The sequence below is a fragment of the Crocodylus porosus genome, unplaced genomic scaffold (assembly GCF_001723895.1).
Source record: "Crocodylus porosus isolate Cpor-Errol unplaced genomic scaffold, CroPor_comp1, whole genome shotgun sequence".
Taxonomy (NCBI): domain Eukaryota; kingdom Metazoa; phylum Chordata; order Crocodylia; family Crocodylidae; genus Crocodylus; species Crocodylus porosus.
Genome location: NW_017728928.1, coordinates 13221219 through 13228990, shown reverse-complemented (window position 1 = coordinate 13228990; position 7772 = coordinate 13221219). Strand labels below are relative to the sequence as shown.

At 48.8% G+C, this 7772-nt stretch overlaps 1 protein-coding gene across 1 annotated transcript in view; it reads left to right on the top strand.

Moving 5' to 3' along the window:
- The first annotated feature begins 6 nt into the window (after positions 1–6).
- The window catches only part of PRPSAP1 (phosphoribosyl pyrophosphate synthetase associated protein 1), a 39710-nt gene continuing 31944 nt past the window's right edge, over positions 7–7772 (top strand). The window contains exon 1 of the mRNA XM_019542653.1: positions 7–73. The gene's annotated coding sequence lies outside the window, so the exon portion shown is untranslated. The remainder of the gene's footprint in view (positions 74–7772) is intronic.

Below are 7772 nucleotides of genomic sequence, written 5' to 3'. Positions count from 1 at the left end.
CCAGGAGCGGCTACCGCGTCTTCTCCGCCAACTCCACGGCCGCCGGCACCGAGCTGGCGCGGCGCATCACGGAGTAAGTGCCCGGCCCGTGTGAACGCTCCTTGATCCGGAGCGGGGCCCCGGGGGGGGGCGGCTTCAGGTGGAGGCCCCTTAATCCGGAGCAGAGGTGTGCGTGTTGTGGTGTGAACGTCCCTGAATCCGGAGCAGGTGCTGTTGGGCTGCCAGAGTCCCGTGTAAAGCCCCCCCCCCAATCCGGAGCAGGGCCGCGTTTGAGTCCTTGTTTCCTGCTCCTGTGTGAACACCCTGCGCCCTGGAGCCGGGTTTCACTCGAGTCCCGCTCTGTTCTGGGCTCCCCTGGGAACGGCCCTTAATCCGGAGTAGGGACCTTTCGCTTCACTTGCCTGGGGGCCGGGGTAGGTGCGTGCGCCCCGGTGTAAACGCCCTCCCCGTCCAGAGCAGGGAGCCTTTGGGGTTGCTCCCCTGGAGTCCTCTTCCATTTTATGCTTCCCGTGTAAACGCCCCCTCGATCCGGAGCAGAGCCCCGCTGGGTGTCAGAGTCCCAGAGCCCTCTCAGTTTCAGGATGTCATGTCCTTAATCCGGAGCAAGGACCCTGCGGTGTCAGTGTCCTGGAGTCCGTGCCAGTTTCATGCTCCCGTGTAAATGTGCTCAGACCGCAGAAACCCCCTGTCGCGTCTGCCCCAGATCAGAGGCATGAGCCTCCCCCCGGGCCCCCTTGAAACTCCTTTCTCGGGGCACCTGTCTGGGATCTCACTGCTGAAAATGTTTCAGCGCTTGCCCAAGGGCGGCTGGTCGAGCTCCCCCGGCCAGGCTGGAGCGGGGGAGCGCAGGGTGGCGAGCAGGGAGGATGGGCGGCGCAGAAGGGGAGACCAGGTTAGTTCAGGGACACAGGAGTCTGCTGCTTCCTTCAGCCCACTTTTCTAATCAGAGCCTGACCTTGATCTGGCAGAGGAATGTTAATTGTAAGTCATGTTTCACTGTAGGAACCGTATTCAAGAGCCAGCCACAAAATGCAGGGTGTTTTTCCTTTCCAGCCCAGGACAGCACTGTAACTTCCTTGTCTTTTGTCCTTTGCTTTGAATGGAGTTGGCTCAAAGGGGACCAATGAGTGGGATCTAAAAGGGGCTTCCCTAAGAGCAGAGCAGAGCAACGTGCTGTTGTCAACCTCAGAGGCCGTGTCCAGACGAGTGCAGATGTACGGTATGTAGCGCTACAGGCCCATCTGCAGTGCCACACATCGCACGTGCAGACCTTCCCTGCACTGAGCAGTGGGGGTTTGACCCCAAGAGGTCCCTGGGTCAAAAAAAAAGCCATGCCAAAAAAAAGCAGGATGGCATACGTAGCAGCAGCATGCACTTCCCAAAACTGGGGTCTGACTGTGCTCCGGTTGCCAGCCAGGCTCCCTTATCCCACCTGGGGTAACCTACTGCGCAGCAGAGCACGTGTGGCACAGGTGTTCCCCAGGGACAAGTAGCAGCAGCACGAGATGTGCCGTGGCTGCTTGTCCCCAGGGGAACAAACTGTGCTTGTCTGCACTTGTCTGGACGCAACCTTCCTGGCTTTGGGTTTGGCTTCTGCTCTTGGGCTCTGTGCTGTAGGAGGCGGGGCAGGTTTGCACTTTATAGGCTAACCAAAGTGTGTGTCTAAATATACGCTTTGGTGAGAGAAAGCTCACTTCATCAGATGCTGTGAAGGGATGCATAGGTGTAGTTCAGAGTCAGCAACTCAACATGGGGAGACCTCTGTGTCCTATTGTGAACAAATCACAATACTGATGTACGGATGACATCTGAACTGCAGTATTTGTTGTAAGGAAGTGTATAGGACAGAAGTGTTCCAAAAAGGCAAGGGTGCTATGAATTTACCTCTGCTATTTGAGTGCCTTGTCTAGCTGTCTTAGTAACTGTTGGGTTTTCCACTTAACACTGATAATCTCTTTTAAATGTAATGTGTAATTTGTTTGGGGGGTAAGGCTTTGAGGGGGAACAGACTTTAAGTGTCATTAGTGTAATAGTAGATGTTCGTGTTGCAGGGTAAAGGGGATATACGTAAATAGGCGCATGCAGGTACTTTATTTAAAAAGAAAAAGCAAAATGTGCGAAACCTGGATCAACTGCTGGAAATGTAACTACTTGTCTTCACAAAGCTGTTTCCAAGATTTTTAAACACAGCGTTGCACAGCTCTGAAGACAAGCGTTGCACAGCTTTTTCCACGTGCACACATGAGGGACCGTGTTCTTGTAAACTTTATTCTATTTATTCTAGCGCAACTGATCTCCTGTGCTTTCATGTGGTCTGTCCCCCGTGCCTTAAAAATCTCTTGCTTCAACATAATAAACAGCAAACAGTTCCTGTTAGATGGGAGTAATTTGCAAAATGTTCCCCATATGAATGGCAAATGCCTGACCTTCCTTCTCAAATCCTCTGGGCTTTTGTTTTCTAAATGAATTGCCCTCTGGAAGATGGAGTGAGAGAGAATCTGGCTTGGCTTCTTCAGCACCTCTGCTTCCAAAGGTCAGCCTACAGGGTGCTGAGTCTGTATAGCATAACAGCCTTATCAAGTTTTGTTCTCAGGGGCTTTCCTCTTTAATTGGATCAAACAGTGATAGATGTGAGACTTTAAACATGATTCGAATTCTGTTTTTGCATATGAGAAGGCAGGTGTCCCTAGAAACAATACATGATTGTAAGCTGCTCCCTGGCTTCCAGTGGCATTTCGTTGATAAATGGCAGCAAAATCCAGGAAGTGACCTGCCAGCTGTTCTTCAGGAGAGACCCTTTTTTAAAGAAAAAAAGGCCTTGTCTTTGTTGTGCTGCCTCCAAATTGGATGGTCAGTTAGAAAGGTGGAAGATATTAGGGTCCTTACTGAAATTCTCAAGGCCTAAACACAGTTTCCTCCTCTTTAAAGTGGGGGGCTAGTGATATAAAGCTGTGACAAGCTTGTTGGGATCTGAAGATGTGAAGTTCTCTAAGCAAGGTAGTAGTGGGATTATAATGATATAGAGAGAGAATATAGGATCTGGGTACTTAAAAGTGTTTTAAACAGTCGTCTGACTTTCACTATGCGCTGACTTTCTCCAGTAGGTTGAGGGACTATGGTAGCATGTGTCTAACCACTACCTTGTTTTTTCAGGTAGCAAAAGGTGTATGAGTTAGCTTCATGCTCAGTGTAATAACATCCTGGCACGTGCTCTGCTGGGGGTGTCAGGTGCACCTTATATAAGAGGTGGAGCAGGCTTAAGGGTGAATGCACCATCTAATGCTGGATTTACTCACATAGAGCATGCATTCCCCTCCCGTCTCTTCACTCCTGGTCTAGAAAAGTGGTCAGAGGGAGAGTTAATTGCGATGGCTCCAGATCAGTACTGAACCAGGTAATATGTTCTTCTCAACCTGTGAACTTTAAAACCTTACAATTGCCTGTGAGAAGCCACAAAGATCAGATCAATGCGTGTGTATTTGTGCTTTTGTCTCCCTTGAAACGTAGAGAATCGGAGTGGCACATCTGAAGACTAAATGTCAGGTGTTAACATGTTAATCATGGCAGAAATGGTAAGGGTGCTACATTTGCACTCAATTTAACACGCTGTAAAATGGCAAACCAGCCATAAAAGCAGTCCTCATACGATGTAGAAAGTTTTTATGACTGGTTTGTATAGCACATTAAATTGAAGCTGATTGTCAGCCCTAGCCCTGGACTTGTGGACACTCAACTTTCACCTTGCTGATGCAGTGATCCCAGGCTGGTAAGTAGAAAGGATGCGATTGGGATTTGATCCCCAATCATAGAATCACACTTCCTGCCACTCACGTGTGCTGGGGTCCCAGAGACCCAATTAGATCCTGCTCTCTGACTGCCAAATGGAATTAGCGTGGAGGATATGACACATTACACATCACTTGCTACTTTCTCAGTTGAGAGGATAGGTGATTGAAGTTAGCTAATGTCTCTCATGCTCCGGCATGTCAGCATGTTCTGGAATGTGATGTTTGCAATGAGTTAATGGTAGCTGTAAGCGTGTGTACATCCCAGGCCTTTAGTTGGCTTGCAGCATGAAAAGAGACAGTGATCTAAAGATAGAAGGAAGACTGTGAGTATAAACAACATGGGCTAATAGGGACAGGAGGGAGACTCTCGAGCTCTCTTCTTTCCATCTGGGGGGGGTAGCGAGCAGTACGCACTGTCTCTGGGAAGAGCCAGTGCCCTGTGAGATTCTGTAGCAACCCCCTTTAGCTGAGAGGCAGTATTAATGTTCCAGCACAAAGCAGTGACATTGCCTCCCTGTTGGGACCTTTTGGCAAAATGCAGAGAAAAACAGAGGGTGATGTCAGGGCGAGGGAGGACAGAAGATCATCCAGTCAGACTTTTTCCTTCTGGCTTTGCTGTATTTTTTTCTGGGGTTATGGGAAGCCGTGGGGAATGGGACTGTCACTTCTTTCTTAAGTGCAGGAGGCTGGATCCAGCTTGCACAGCTGCTGTTACCCAGCCTGTCAAGCTACCGATGGACCACACCAACTTGTGGCACCTGGTGAGGGGCATGGACTCCCATAAAATCTAAGGGCCTTGGTCCCTGGTGGTAGCAGGAGAGTGAGTGAGGGATAAGGCTCTTGGTCACCCTCCAGCTGGCACTGCCATGTGCCCTGTGCCAGGCTCAGAGCCGCAGCTGTTGCTGCCATCTTGGCATGAAACACAGCTTGGCACCAGCAGCTCCAGCTTCAGCATAGGGGACACGGCAGCATGTGCTGGGAGCAGGAGCCCCACAGTCCAGCTCCACCCCAAGGCAGGAGGTGAGTGATACCCCAAGGCAGGAGGTGAGTGATACCCCAGCTTCAGTGAATCTTCACATCCTGGGATAAACTTCCAGGGACTTGAAGAATGCAATTGTATTGGAGCTGTTGGGCTTAAGGAGGTAAATGGATAGCTGACAGATAGCAGACAGCATCAAGGGAGAAGGGAAAGTGAGTGCAAGATGGTTCTTAGCTTGAATATTGACATTGAAGAGTCTAGCACAGGGCTTGAGGCACCTTGAGAGAGAGTTTCTGGGTGGTTGGATGGAACCAGTCACCCTCCCTGTTTGCATAATATTTTTACACTTGCTAGCACTAAGGTCAGGGAGAGCCACTCATGCCTAATGGATTAGTAAGAACAGGGTAAAACCTGCACAATGCTTACTGCTGACTCTAATGCCTCATTCTCCTAGTGACTGGAATGAGTGATGCCTCCAGAAAGCTGGTCTAGCTGATTAATTCCAAGTGCTAAGTGCCTCCCGTGAGGTTCATTGCTCAAATCTGTGGCCGTGTTGGTGGAGAGGGTGCAGAATTGTGCTCTCAAGAGAGCAGGAGTTATTTAAGCATTTGACCCGATGCTGTGAAACTGCATCTGGAGGGGAAGAAAGAAGCATTAATTCCTATTTATCTCCCTCTCCTATTCAAAATCAGGAGAGAAATCAAACTAGACTTGCAGTTCTTGCATTAGGAGGAATGGCTATAATCTGTATTCAAGAATTCACTTCAGTCTTGGACGCCATTCAAACTCAGGCTCTGGCTTTCCTTGCCCTCTGCTGCTCATGTTCAAGGACACTGTCGCTGCACTTCAAGACCAAACCTAGTCTAGAGTCCGTAGCACTTTGGGCCACTCTGAACAACCCACCACACTTTTGGTATAGGCACAGAATATGCACTAAAGGAAAGGGCACTGTTACTGGGACGCCAGTGCCAGAATAAAATTGTGTATCAGGTTTAAACAAAATTTTCTGTTTAAATTAATCTTTGCTTGCATTCAAGCCTCAGTGTGAATCATGTTGAGAGAGAATATATTTTGGGTTTGTCGCAGAGTGGAAGAAGAGCATGCAGCAGAGAAACCTACCCACGCTTTTGTGTACTTCATTACTGAGGACAAGTAAACCAGAAAACTCCAACCTGGTGCTGGATATTCAGGGTAGCAAGGCTCTGTGCTGCTTGGCCCGGCCATTTAGATGAGGTCTTGTCCAGCGGGGTCCATAATGGCTTCTGTGCCGTGTGTTACTCGTTATAGTGTACAGAACTGTGCCAGATGCTTCCCAAAAGATGAAGCGAGACGCACATCTTGTCTTTAAGAGTTTACAGTGTGAATTGTGAGCGGTGCACAGCAAGTGAGGGTGCTGATGGGGAAGGGTGGGAGGGAGGCACAGAGAACAGCTTGTTATGCTGCTAACATGAAACACCTTCTGTGTATCTAGAAAGGGTTGGATGTATTCTGCAGTGGCACCAAATGTATCTCACGTGGCAGAGTTATGCTCTACAATTCAGCTCTTCAGAGGTATTTGGGATTGGGTTTTTGGGGTTTTTTCGTTTTTGTTTTTGCGTGGGGGGAGGGGGGCGGTTGGGAAGAAGACAACCTTTGCTAGCACAAGCCAAGTACTTCCAGTCCACCTCCGGGTTCGCCACTGTGCACATGGAGGGCCCCCCCACACTCCTGTGGGACGCTCCATGCGCCCCAGCATCACGGCATTCAGGAGCCGCACCTGGTACCTTGAGGTATGTAGAAAAAACACTTAAAGCTGTGTCTGCGGCTGAATTGCTGATTCTCTGAATCGGCATCGAATCTTCAGATTTGGATTCGGCCAAATCAAATTGGGGGCAGTGATCCGAATCAATGAATCGAATCATTGTCTCTTATTTGGGCTGAATTGAATAGGGCCTGCTTTACACACCTCTAGTGGGAACCAGCCGTAGTCCATCCTTTGTCACCTAGATCCTGTGAATTTGTGACCCAAAACATCTCTCCCAGTTTTGCAGTTGGTCCAGTAACAGATATCACTAGGAAAGTCTTTGCCTCGTACGTTTCCTGGACCATCATGGCTACAAGCAACATTCCAGCCTGCGTGTGCACGCGTGTGTGCACGTGCACACACACTTACTCTTGTGGGAACTGCCTACAGCCGACTTCTTGGTCTCTGGCTTTCCATGCAATAGGGAGCTAACTGGATTACAGTGCATATCTCCATCCCTGCTCCGTGGAGCTGAGCGACAGAGGTTGCGCGTCGTGGCCGGGAGGGTGGGGGGAGTTGGAGTAGGCTGCTGAACTGAATTCCCTGAAGAAGAGCCATCATCGAGACCTGGGCTGGTGAGCTGACCTCAGTTAAGCTTCCTTACACCGGGGGGGAGAAGGAGGTTCTGAGACGGGTCATCTGAATGAAGGTGTGGGAGATGGAGCTGGGCAGAGCAAATGAGCCTGTCCCTAAAAGTAAGCAATACTCCTCATCCCTGAGTGTTTTCAACCACAAGCTACTGAAAATGGGATGAAAAAGAGTCTTTTCATTGTTGATAGGGAGTTCATTACCATCTTGCCAGGAGTTGCTCTGACTGTACTGTTTGAATTCACGTCAGCTTGTTGCATGGTCTTCAGTGTTACTTCTTTATCACTGAATTTTGACTTGATTTTAGGGCCAGGAAAAATAAGTGACTGGACGTCACCTTGTGGGTCTTGGTCTTGTCTTGACAGACTCCCACAGAGATCTTTCTTATAAACAGCTTCTCATATAACCCAGTCACATCTCCAACAATATTATAACACAACATGATCTTTCTTCCCTCCTCCCCCACCTTGGTTTCTGAAGTCCATAATCAGAAAGAAATTAACTTTTGGTGATTTGTTGCTGTTAAGATTTGATGTTGCAAATGTTAAATCAAATCTTGTATTGGAATGCAGATTTGGATAAACTACCCCATGATCTTTTTAAATAATTAAAAATAGCCTGTAGTGTGCTTCTC